Genomic DNA, 13,250 nt, shown 5'->3' with positions numbered 1-13,250 from the left:
TTACTTCCACTATTATGGTCAAAAGGTGAGATATCCATGTTAAAAATATCTAAATGCTCTTATGTCTATAACACACTTGTTCCTCAACATCTTTAATTTTTGTTGACTGATTGGCGGGAGTGTCGTGTTTATTGTCGGTTGAGAGTTGGGCAAGATGATGATAAACAATCATAGACAACAAGTCCCACTGAAACGGTACAACAGATTTTTCCTCTCGACTCCGTTCAACATGGAGACTGCAGCTTCAGGCCAATAGGCGACCAGACCAGCGGACTTCATGATCTCGTAATTCACATGTGTAGTACAAGTACTTCACGATCCCTATCCATCCAGCATAAAGGAATTACCTATGATTCCCACTGCAAGACAAGATATATCGGTTTCAAGTGCTGTGCTTCAGTCTGTTGACACCCCCCACTAGTGTTCACTTTAGTTTCGGTCCATGCCAATGGCATCTGTTTACTCCGCTATTAGGACGACTATAATTGGGACACTTGGGGTGGAGACTCATCTTCTACACAGAGGCATACTTCACGAGTTTTGTTATGGTCTTGGGTCATGGTAAATTATTTAATTTCATTTTCATTTTCTCTGTTGAAGCCGTTGTGCTTATAGTATCTTCCTTTTCCAACTAGGGATGTGAATTATCTAGTAATAATAATACCTAATGTCACAAGTATTCTTTAATGTTAACTTTGGTGTATTCAGTAAAGGTAAGTCCTTGATATCCTAATTATATATGCATTACTTTTGATAAGCTGCTGTGGTAATATTGACCAGGTGTTGTCATCATTTGTCAAACTAGTAAACTGACATAGTGCGCTTCCAGAGTACAGTGTAGATCTCTACCACTGTATCGTTGATTATATTACTTCTGTACAGGTTAAGTACAGTAGTCTACTCAGACTTTACTACACCATTGGAGGGATGTTTTAGGTTTCCTTTGCTTTAAAAAAAACTTTGATTATCACTATGAATTATCTTGGGAATTTTATGCTTGGCAAACTTGAATATACAGCAATAATGACAGCATTCAAATAGATTGAACTGAAATGAGGTTTAGGCTACCATTCCACATCAAGAAATCAGCATTCAACTTAGAGCAAGTAAGTTGTGAAGACAAGGAAAAAGAGGCTCTAAGTTGACACTTGATAAGTATTTGATATTCAACATAGATTAATCAATTCCTTATTTGAGTTATCATGTCGGGCCAAAACAAGATAAAGACGGATTTTGAGCAAAGTGAAAAATCTCATTTTTTTGGGGAAATAGCCATGTCGTCCTGATGGAAGATTTCTTTAGGTAGCTTTCTAAGGGATATTTGCTATAGTGATACTCCCAGAGAATTAACCATAGGTCTCCAGAATTCTAACTCCTGGCGCGAGTATCATTATATCTTTAAGGGTATCGCATAATATCGGGACGTATTTTTTTATACGACACATAGCAATCTTCACCCCGAATAGATTTAACTCTTTGAGGGGGAAGAGTGGCGAACGAAAGGGGAGCCATTATCAAGGTACCCGGTGGACCTCCTCTCTGTACTACTACGGCCCATCATTCCTAGTTTGCATTTAAGCAGGAATAGCCGCAGATAGAGTAGTTTCGGGTGGGGTCATTTAAGAAAGAAGGATGTGTCCATCAGGACGACATGGCTATCTCACCCAAAAATAGATTTTTTGCTTTGATCACCATCCGTTTTTTGGGTTTGGCCACGTCCTGATGGAAGCTTACCAGAGAATTATCTTGACAAGTACTATATCTGTGGGTTTGTATAGGTGCCTTTACTTTTAATGAGTTCCTTTTATGGTCTCTTAGACCCTTATATATGACATTACTGTTATTTTTCATATCCACCAAGTTGGAACTACAAGGATTCAAAGTTTGTATTTCCATAAGGACGCAAGGGAAACTTTCTAGAGATTACCTATTCGTACTTTGGAAATCGGTACCATCAAGGTGTCTATTTAAGGAAAATAGAAAACTGGATTCTTTTATTCATGTCATCATCAAGTACGGGGTGTTCGATGTCAAACGGCCGTGGCCCTCTGCACAAAACATCTCCATTCATTCCGGTCTTGAGCCTTCCTTTCCAAGTCCACCATCGTTAGCCTGCACATCTCCTTGATATTGTCACTCAATCTAGTTTTAGGCCTTCCTCTCGTTCTTGTACCATAGACTGATCCAATTAGTAGCGTTCTTTCCATAGTATTGTGTTTCCGAACCTGGTGTCCAATAAAAGTTAGTTTTCTTTCATCCAAAATGTCAAGTAATCTTTTTTCGATATTGATTTTTTGTAGAACTTCCACATTAGTCTTTTTCTCAATCCAACTTATCCTAAGGACTCTTCTGTAACACCATAGTTCAAAACTTTCTAATCTTTTCCGATCTGTAGCTTTTAAAACCCAACATTCTGAGCCGTATGATGCCCATGGGGAAAACAAGTGATTTGAGAAGCCACTTCTTTGTGTTTAGAGTGATATGTCTGTCTTTCCACACATTGCTTAGTGCGATGGTTGCATTCTTTGCAATGCCAATTCTTCTTTTGATCTCTTGGGAGTCGTCTCCATTATTGGTGAAAGTTGCTCTGAGGTAAGTAAATTCAGTGACATTAACTAGGGCAACTCCATCTAGTAGAATTTCTTGATCACTTCATGACCTTTGTTTTCTTAGCATTTAGGTACAGTCGCACTTTTTCACTCAGCTTTTACTTTTGATACTAATATTTGGAGGTCCTCCATACTTCCAGCGATTAAAACCACATCGTCGGCGTATCTGAGATTAGTGATCTTTTGTCCTCCAACAGTTGTGCCTCCTTCGTAGTCTTCAAGCGCATTTCTCATTATGGTCTCTGAGTAGATATTAAAGAGGTGGGGAGAAACAATGCATTCTTGTCTGACACCTTGTCTGATGTTAAACCAATACGTTAGGCCATAAGATGTTAGCACTGCTGCTTTCTGTTGATTGTGCTGTGCTTTCAGAAGTGAGATGACATTAGGTGGAAAACCCATGTCGTTCCATAAGATGTCATGTGCAACTGTATCAAAGGCTTTAGTGTACAGTGAACCCTCGTTTATCGCGGTAGATAGGTTCCAGACGCGGCCGCGATAGGTGAAAATCCCCGAAGTAGTGACACCATATTTACCTATTTATTCAACATGTATATTCAGACTTTTAAAACCTTCCCTTCTACGTAGTACTGTTAACAAACTACCCTTTAATGTACAGAACACTTAATGCATGTACTACAGTACCCTAAACTAAAACAGGCACAAATATTAAAGGCAATTTTATATCATGCGTTTCCTAAAGACGCTAAAAAGCACGTTAAAAAATGGCAACCAATGTTTTGTTTACATTTATCTCTGATCATAATGAAGAAACAAATTGGAGGTAGAGCTTTGCTCATTACCCAGACATATTTCCCATACTATTCCCTTAGAACTACATCACATCTTCCTACTTTAGATATATATATGTATATATATATATATATATATATATATATATATATATATATATACAGACAGTCCCCAACTTACGAACACAATAGGGATCGAGAGTCTGTTCGTAAGTCGTATTGTTCGTAAGTCGTTAGTGTTAAATTTTGGTCTGGAGTAAGCGTAACCTAACTCAGATGTCTACGATTTTCAGCAGTAGAAGTCAACAAATAGCCCCATTTCATATAAAATAGGTTATTACAAATATTTTACTTTATCATTTTTCAATATTTAACTTAGCCGGTGATTATATAAGCTGCAACTCTGTTGCTCGACAGAAAACTCTACGTTAAAAATCCGCCAGCGATCGCTATGCAGGTAGGGGGTGTACTTCAACAGCGCCATCTGTCGTGCAGGTACTCAGTACTCAATGTAAACAAAGAACTCAATTTTCTCTCTGTCGGGCTACCGGCAAGACCTACTAATTCGCTGTTGCTAACTGGATTTGTTTTCACAACTATTTGGTGAAGTACACTATTCTAGTTTTGAGCTTTCGCTATGCAGGTGTTTTATCTTCATCTCAAAACTTGAACTCGTTTTGGATAGATTTAATTATGGTGACAAAGAGAGTATGGACTTTCTTTCACTTTTAAATGGCCGACCCTTCCCTTAGACGGAAGTGTGTTTAGGCTTTTAGTAATTATCTTATCACGTTATAGTTTTTCCTCTATATATATCTTTCCGCCTTTATTAGGCCTCTTCGATTAACTTTCCATTTTTTATAAACATATAAAATAAATTTTAATGCTTTGTTTATATAGACCTTTCCTGAGAGTAGGCGGTCCTAACTTGGAAACCGAAGTTAATCAACATTGAGCCCTTTATATCGTCTTTAGCTTTTAAAGGATTTAAAACTTTTTAAATGTAATATTTTATGAAAGAATTTCTTTGATAGTCTTCGTACTGTTTTCAAAGATGAACTAACGTTTAGTTTTTTATGCTACGCAGTTGTTGACGTTCAGGACGTTCAACATGCGCTCTATCGTTACGATAGAGAGAGAGTGTATCACGGTTTCACTTTGCAGTAAGAGTAAATCGATTCTGACGTTTTGTTCATTCTTTCTTAGCTTAAATGTTTTAAATTCTAATTTAAAGGAACTTTTTATTTGAAAAACCTTTCAGTTTTTTCCTTTAGTCAAATAACATGTTTTTTTGACGATATATAATTGGGCTCTTCTCTTAGGTGCGAAATCAAGAGAGAAAGAGAGAGAGAGATAGAGACGGAGGGAGAGAGAGGAGAGAAAACGTTCCGTTCAAGCGGGTAATGTTGTTCTCGTGTTACTCTCGTCCCTAGTCTCTGTACGGGGAGGAAGGATAAAACGTTTTTAGGTTTTTATTCTCGTCCCCAGGCTATGTGCGGTGAGAGATTGAAAACGTAGTTATATGAACTAGTGTTTAGTCTCTTTCCCAGCCACTGATTTTTCTTTTTATCTTAAAATATGTTTTCTGTTTTTTGCTGGTATTATGAGCTTGCATTATACGACTAATTTCGCAATTACTACCTTTTAATGAAGGGTAGAATTGCGTGTTTCAGGTAGAAATAAGTGCAAAACAGAAAATCAAAGTGATAAAGTGATATGCGCAAAGTGTTACAGTGTTGCGTCCGAGGCGCAAAGTGTTACAGTGTTGCGTCCGAGGGTTCGTCTGTTCGTGCCTGTCGTTCACCTAGTCCGGGATTTCTTGCAAGCTCCCAAGCCCAGGGGAGAAGTAATGTCAAACGACTTATGGGTTCGAGAGGCCTTGACCAACGAACAGACGTTTTCCCTCTATGGTATCGGGTGTTTCTTACCAAGATCTCCCCTACCATAAGACGAGAGAGACGTTGTTTCTCCTCGCCATCCGTAGGCTTTTCGCATAAGAAACCTGTCACAAGGTTTCGAAGCCCTTAAGCGAAAGTCAGTCCTTTCAGGACAGGTCCAGCGTCCTGGTTACAGCCATTAGGACAGCTCTGACCCTCTGCAGTCATCGGATAACTGCTCGCCGCCTAACAAAAGCGTAACACAGACTCCGAAAGTCTTTTTTTGTAGGCAAAGTGTTGCGGTCACAGACGTTACCCTCGTCTATTACCACAACCATTTCCGTTGATCCTTAAGGGGTTGTATGGCAAACATGCAGTATATGCTTGCTTCCCTTATGGAAGACTATTCTGCCGATTAGTCCGTTGAGTCTAGCCGTTTATCTCATCGATATCCTGGCTTTCAGCCAACCTAACGTTCCTTTGTGCTTACTGTTGACGTTGGCGTAGCTTAGTCACGTCAGTCAGGTTGTTTAGAACCACACTCGATGCGGTCTCGTGTGGTTTTTCAGCCGCATTTGGACGTTAGGCCACTGGCTGATGCTCCTGTTGACGTTCTAGACGTTCACTAACAATCGGAGTTGACTTGTTTTGACGCTGTGCGTCAACCTCCGCATTCTAGAGTTGTTTTGACTGCTCAGTCTAGGCAGTCAAAGCAGTCTCGAGTGGACGCTGTACGTCCTCACGCACCTGTTGTGGTTGACAGTTCAGTTGTTGACAGTTCACAGACTGTCAAGCAGTTACATGACGTTGCGTTCTGGTCCGCTACTAATGCACCAGTGAGAGACTCAGCTTTTATCGGACAAGGTTCCTGTAGATGAGGAAGTTGCTGTTCTCCCTCCTACTGATATTCCCTTGAGGACTCTGTCAGATGGAGAGGAGCCTTAAGCTGCTTAGCCTCCTATGGACTTTAATTAAATCATGATGATTTTTTTTAAGGATCTTCGTCCGGATCTTGTAACTGCTGCTCCTCGTTCGCCTAAACGTCAGAGCTTACACTAGGCCTAGCTACTTCGAAGCCGTTGTTTTTAAGCTAGTGCTCTCTCGCTCTCCTAGAGAGCGTTACGTTGGCTAGGTGACTGGTTTTTCACCAGGAGGAGTTTGGGGGATACAGCCTTTGCTTTCCCTTCTTTTAAACTGGTTTATAGAGCGAGAGTCTGATATGACACGAGAGAAGTTCTCGGCTTGGGAGTTCATGCCTCTGCCCAGATAGACTTCTCAATTCTGGTAGACTCTCCCTGGTGCCTAGCCAGGAGACGCTCCAAGTTGTTTACAGGTCAACTTCTCAGAGGGATGGTAAACGGTTCCGCCTCAGTCGCTAACCCCATCTGTTGCCACACCTACTCCCGTAGACCCTAAATGGGCTTTGCTGCAAGACATGCAGTCCAAGCTTGCGTCCTTGATAGAGGACTTAAATGCGGAGAAGAACCTTCTGGCCAACAACCTTCCAACCGGTCGGTTGTGCGCCCTGTTGACGCTGAGGTAACCTACTCGCGTCTGCCAGTTGAGGTGGTTCCTCCACCGATGCGACCCAGTGTGGGTTGCCAGCCGCACGTTGACGTTAAGCGACGCTCGGAGGTGGTTGTTGACGTTCAGGACGTTCAACAACCAGCAGAGGTGACTTGTTGTGACGCAGTGCGTCAACCTCAGCAACCCGGTAGGGTGTTGACTGCACAACCCAGACGGTCTAGACAGTTTCGGGTTGACGCTGTGCTTCCTCGCGCACCCGTGGTTGTTGACAGTTCACAGACTGTGCAGCAGTTCCATGATATTGCGTCCGGCTCCGTCACGCATCCACCAGTGCGACCGGATTCAGCGAGCCAGACGTTGCCCACTCCGTTGCCGTTTCCTCATCAGTTTCGGATGAGGAACCCTCTGATGAGGACGTTGCTGAACAACAAGACGATCAGCCCCCAGCCCTGCTATCCATCCAGAAGATGCTGAAGAAGGAACGCTGCTCAGTCAGGCTGTGGATGAGTCTGGTAGGGACGCTGTCATCCGTGGATCAATTTGTGTCACTAGGAAGACTACACCTCCGTCCTCTTCTATACCATCTAGCTTTTCACTGGAAAAAGGACAAGACGCTAGAAGCGGTCTCGATCCCGGTTTCCGAAAAGATAAAGTCTTGTCTGACTTGGTGAAAGGACAATATCAACCTAAGAGAGGGTCTTCCCCTGACTGTTCAGACTCCCAACCACGTTCTCTTCTCGGACGCATCGGACGTAGGCTGGGGTGCGACATTAGACGGTCGGGAATGCTCGGGAATATGGAACTCGAGTCAAAGGACAATGCATTTCAACTGCAAGGAGCTACTGGCAGTACGTCTGGCCTGGAAAAGCTTCAGGTCTCTCCTTCAAGGCAAAGTGGTGGAGGTGAACTCGGACAACACCACGGCTTTGGCGTACATCTCCAAGCAAGGAGGGACCTACTCTCTGACGTTGTACGAGATCGCAAGGGACCTCCTCACCTGGTCAAAAGGTCTAGACATATCACTAGTAACGAGGTTCATCCAAGGCAACTTGAATGTCATGGCAGATTGTCTCAGTCGGAAGGGACAAATAATTCCAACAGAATGGACCCTCCACACGGATGTATGCAAGAGACTTTGGGCCACCTGGGGCCAGCCAACCATAGATCTCTTCGCAACCTCGATGACCAAGAGGCTCCCAATATTTTGCTCACCAATCCTGGACTCAGCAGCAGTTCATATAGATGCCTTTCTCCTAGATTGGTCACATCTAGATCTATATGCATTCCCTCCGTTCAAGATTGTCAACAAGGTACTGCAGAAGTTCGCCTCTCACGAAGGGACAAGGTTGACGCTAGTTGCTTCCCTCTGGCCCACGAGAGAATGGTTCACCGAGGTACTTCGATGGCTAGTAGACGTTCCCAGAACACTTCCCCTAAGGGTGGACCTTCTACGTCAGCCACACGTAAAGAAGGTACACCAAGGCCTCCACGCTCTTCGTCTGACTGCCTTCAGACTATTGAAAGACTCTCGAGAGCTAGAGGCTTTTCGAAGGAGGCAGCCAGAGCGATTGCTAGAGCAAGGAGAACATCCACCCTTAGAGTCTACCAATCGAAGTGTGAAATCTTCCGAAACTGGTGCAAGTCAGTATCCGTATCCTCGACCAGTACCTCTGTAACTCAAATAGCTTACTTTCTCTTATATCTGAGGAAAGAACGATCTCTTTCAGCTCCCACTATCAAGGGTTACAGAAGCATGTTGGCATCAGTCTTCCGTCACAGAGGCTTAGATCTTTCCAACAATAAAGATCTACAGGACCTCCTTAAGTCTTTTGAGACCACGAAGGAGCGTCGTTTGGTTACACCTGGTTGGAATTTAGACGTGGTACTAAGATTCCTTATGTCAGACAGGTTCGAACTGCTACAATCAGCCTCCCTGAAAGATCTCACCTTAAAGACTCTTTTCCTGGTATGCTTAGCCACAGCTAAAAGAGTCAGTGAGATTCATGCCTTCAGCAAGAACATCGGATTCTCATCTGAAACGCCTACATGTTCTCTACAACTTGGTTTTCTAGCCAAAAACGAGCTGCCTTCTCGACCTTGGCCAAAATCGTTCGATATTCCAAACTTATCGTATGGTTGGAAATGAACTAGAAAGAGTCTTATGCCCTGTAAGAGCTCTTAAGTTCTATTTAAAACGAACAAAACCTTTACGAGGCCCGTCTGAAGCTTTATGGTGTTCAGTTAAGAAACCATCTTTGCCTATGTCAAAGAATGCTTTATCCTATTTTATCAGACTGTTAATACGAGAAGCTCATTCCCATCTGAATGAGGAAGACCAAGCTTTGCTGAAGGTAAGGACACACGAAGTTAGATCTGTCGCAACTTCCGTGGCCTTTAAACAAAATAGATCTCTGCGAAGTATAATCGACGCAACCTATTGGAAAAGCAAGTCAGTGTTCGCGTCTTTTTATCTTAAGAATGTCCAGTCTCTTTACGAGAACTGCTACACTCTGGGACCATTCGTAGCAACGAGTGCAGTAGTGGGTGAGGGCTCAACCACTACAATTCCCTAATTCCATAACCTTTTTAATCTTTCTCTTGAAATGTTTTATTGTTGTTTTTGGGTTGTCCGGAAGGCTAAGAAGCCTTTCGCATCCTACTTGATTTGGCGGGTGGTCAAAGTCATTTCTTGAGAAGCGCCTAGATTAGAGGTTTTGATGAGGTCCTGTTGTATGGGTTGCAACCCTTGATACTTCAGCTCCTAGGGGTCGCTCAGCATCCTAAGAGGATCGCGAGGCTCCGTAAGGAAGACGTACGTAAAAAGGCAGAGTAATTGTTCAAGTCGACTTCCTTACCAGGTACTTATTTATTTTAAGTTTGTTATTTTGATAACTGCTAAAATGAAATAAAAAATCCTTAGCTCATAATAATGTAAACATTTATTGCTGGTCTCTACCCACCCCCCTGGGTGTGAATCAGCTTATATAATCACCGGCTAAGTTAAATATTGAAAAATGTTATTTTTATAAAATAAATTTTTGAATATACTTACCCGGTGATTATATATTAAAGGACCCTCCCTTCCTCCCCAATAGAGACGCAGTGGACCGAGGAGAAAATCGAGTTCTTTGTTTACATTGAGTACTGAGTACCTGCACGACAGATGGCGCTGTTGAAGTACACCCCCTACCTGCATAGCGATCGCTGGCGGATTTTTAACGTAGAGTTTTCTGTCGAGCAACAGAGTTGCAGCTTATATAATCACCGGCTAAGTATATTCAAAAATTTATTTTATTATAAAAATAACATATTACAGTAGTCTGTATAATACTGTAAAGTTCAGTACAGTATGTTGTTTTATTATCCTGTACTGCACACTACATAATGGAAACTTGCACAAACAATCGGCCATACATATGCACTGCATTTCTGAATCAGCTGACTTTAAGTGAAATCGTAGTAAATATAGTGTACTGTATATTTAGTACAGTACTGTACATTAATTCCTTTTTAAATAAATGTACTGAAAGATATTTTATTGTTCCATTACCCAATTTTTTTGCTAGAAACTTACCTGAACAAGCGGCCATTTGCATTATGTACTGTACTGTAACGTTTACCTTTTCACGCTTATCAAATCAGCTGACTTGTACCGTACTGTATTTACTGTATGTAACAGTACTGTGCATTTAACTGCTTCATGGTTGTTTTGGTATTGTTAAATAAAATGCAGGTTAGTTTACTGAATTGTTTTATTTCAATTTTGACCGACGGAATCATTCTTTGTAGACTATACGTCACGTATCTTGTGACGTCATGTATTTGGCGGAAGCGCGCTGACAAACCGAATGATTTCCTTTCATTATGTTGCCGAGTAATCTTATTACAGCATTCCCATAATCGAAACACCGAGTAACGATATCAAGTGTTTTAGTGGTCTGTATCATTAGTTATGAGATTAGTACAACTTACCGTAAAGTTAAGAAAAAAAAAGTCTGATGACGTTATATTTCTTCTGGCGGAAGGTGAGAGGCAAATCAAGTGATTTTCTTCCGATCCGTTACTATTCCCATAATCGAAACATCGAATAAGGATATAAAGAATTTTTTAATAATTTTCAAAGAAATATGAAGATTTAACTGCATTAAAAATCAAAATACGGGGAGAGAGAGAGAGAGAGAAGGGGGGGGGGGGGGGGTTGCGTATTCCGTGTATAACTAATAATAAGGTCTATCAACGAACTGTATGGAAAATGTGATACCCTTTAATACATTGGCGCTGTTGTAATATTCACTATGAAGAGATTTCGAACTATATGTGCGCATAATCGTAATACTGCAGCGTGACCTTGAGATCAGCTGATCTCCCAACCAAAAGTAAATCAAAAGTAATTGTTGATTATTGAAATGCTCAAGAAATAAAAGAAAAAAAATATGAACGTGCTTTAATAAACCACAATTAAACACAATAATGTCTAATGAAATATGAAGGCTTAATATTGAACGAAAAATTGAATACTGTATGAAGCTTTAGAATTAACTATCCATATGCGATTGACAGAGCGAGCACACACACACACACACACACACACACAGAAAGAGCTACAACGATTTCGCATGATACCTAATAATAGGAACTGTAGGGAAACTGATTTTCTGTAACATATTGGCGCTGATGTAATATTCATCTTGAAGATATTTCTAATATGTTAAGAAATAAAAAAAAAATGCCAAAAGTCTGATGACGTTATATTTCTTCTGGCGGAAGGCGAGAGGCAAATCAAGTGGTTTTCTTCCGATCCGTTACTATTCCCTTAATTGAAACATCGAATAAGGATATAAAGAATTTTTTAATAATTTTCAAAGAAATGTGAAGATTTAACTGCATTAAAAATCAAAATACGGAGAGAGAGAGAGAGAGAGAGAGAGAGAGAGAGAGAATTTAACTTGAGATGAAATCTACGGATGTTTACGAACATGTTTGGACTTCCTTCAATTTGTGTTCGTATGTACTGTTGTTCGTAACTCGAATGTTCGTAAGTAGGGGAGTGACTGTATATATATATATATATATATATATATATATATATATATATATATATATATATATATATATATATATATATAATGTGTGTGTGTATATATATATATATATATATATATATATATATATATATATATGTATACACATATACATACCTACATATATACATACATACATCTACATAAATACATGCATACATATATATATACAGTATATATGTTACTGTATATATATGGGTTATGGAAAAAATCCGCGAAGTGGTGAATCCGCGATAGTCGAACCGCGAAATAGCGAGGGTTCACTGTAGTCAATAAAACAAAGGAATACGTCGATTCCTTGTTCTCTGTTTTTTTCAAGGATCATCTTGAGATTCATGATTTGGTGTCTGGTGCCTTTCCCAGGACAGAATCCTGCTTGTTCATCAGCGATTTCTTCGTTCAGTTTGTTTCCCATTCTCTTAGCCATGATTTTCAAAAGAATTTTTTGATGTACCGAGGATAAAAGAAGATACAGATACATTTTTTCCTTTTATTTTCATAAGCAAAATAAATTGATAATGTATCATGAGAAGGAATCTCACCTTGCACATATAAACATCATGGTTATATATATTTCTGACCTGTAAGGGAAGAATATACATATATTAGTTAATTTTTTTAAAATTCCACTCAATGAATGTTAAGCTAGACTTGTCAAGTTTCACTCAGATGTTGGATATGCTTCAACAGTGTTCAAATGTTCACACGGCACTGGTGTTATTGGTTAGATTCTGCACCTGTATAGAACAGTCTATTAATCACCATAGTGATTTTCACTGGAAGGTATTAACACTAGAAGGTGTTAACACCTATTCACCCGATACTGTTGAGTCCCCAAACAGTCCACTGTTCATTGCAGCACTAGACGACAGGTTTTATGACGCTACCTTCCGCCACCACAAAGTGTTTTATCTTGTGTACTTGCTTTGCATAATGTTTATAGAAGTCTTTGGGTGATTTCCACCCTGTATATGAAGAAGCAACTTTCCGTGGATCGTGACTTGCGGTTGTGCTGTCAGGATCCACTCTGTGAATAAAGTAGGTGCGTTTCGCCCTCAGTTGTTTTAGAGATGTTTGATCCTGAGGTTTTGCCTCGGAAGAGCTGTCCCTCCTTGAAGTCTGAAGATAGACCTTGAGACACACTACTGGGCATAGAGAGACATCTTCCTTTAGAGGGCTGATTCTCCAAGGACCCCACCTTTTGGTGGGCAGTTCGTTTTTGTCGAGAAAGGTAGGATGAGGGAAGAGATTCAGTTCTCCTGTTTCCAAGAACTGAATATGGCCTTCATTTCTGAATAAGGCTACTATTTTACTCACTCTAGCCCCTGAGGCTATAGGAAACAGAAATATCACTCTGTGTTAGATCCTTTAGAGTGCAATCCTCATTATTCATACTCGAAGCAT

Source organism: Palaemon carinicauda, chromosome 30 (genome assembly GCF_036898095.1).
Source record: "Palaemon carinicauda isolate YSFRI2023 chromosome 30, ASM3689809v2, whole genome shotgun sequence".
NCBI classification, from domain to species: Eukaryota; Metazoa; Arthropoda; class Malacostraca; order Decapoda; family Palaemonidae; genus Palaemon; species Palaemon carinicauda.
The sequence above is the reverse complement of the archived record's forward strand: the minus strand, read 5'-3'. Positions refer to the sequence as shown.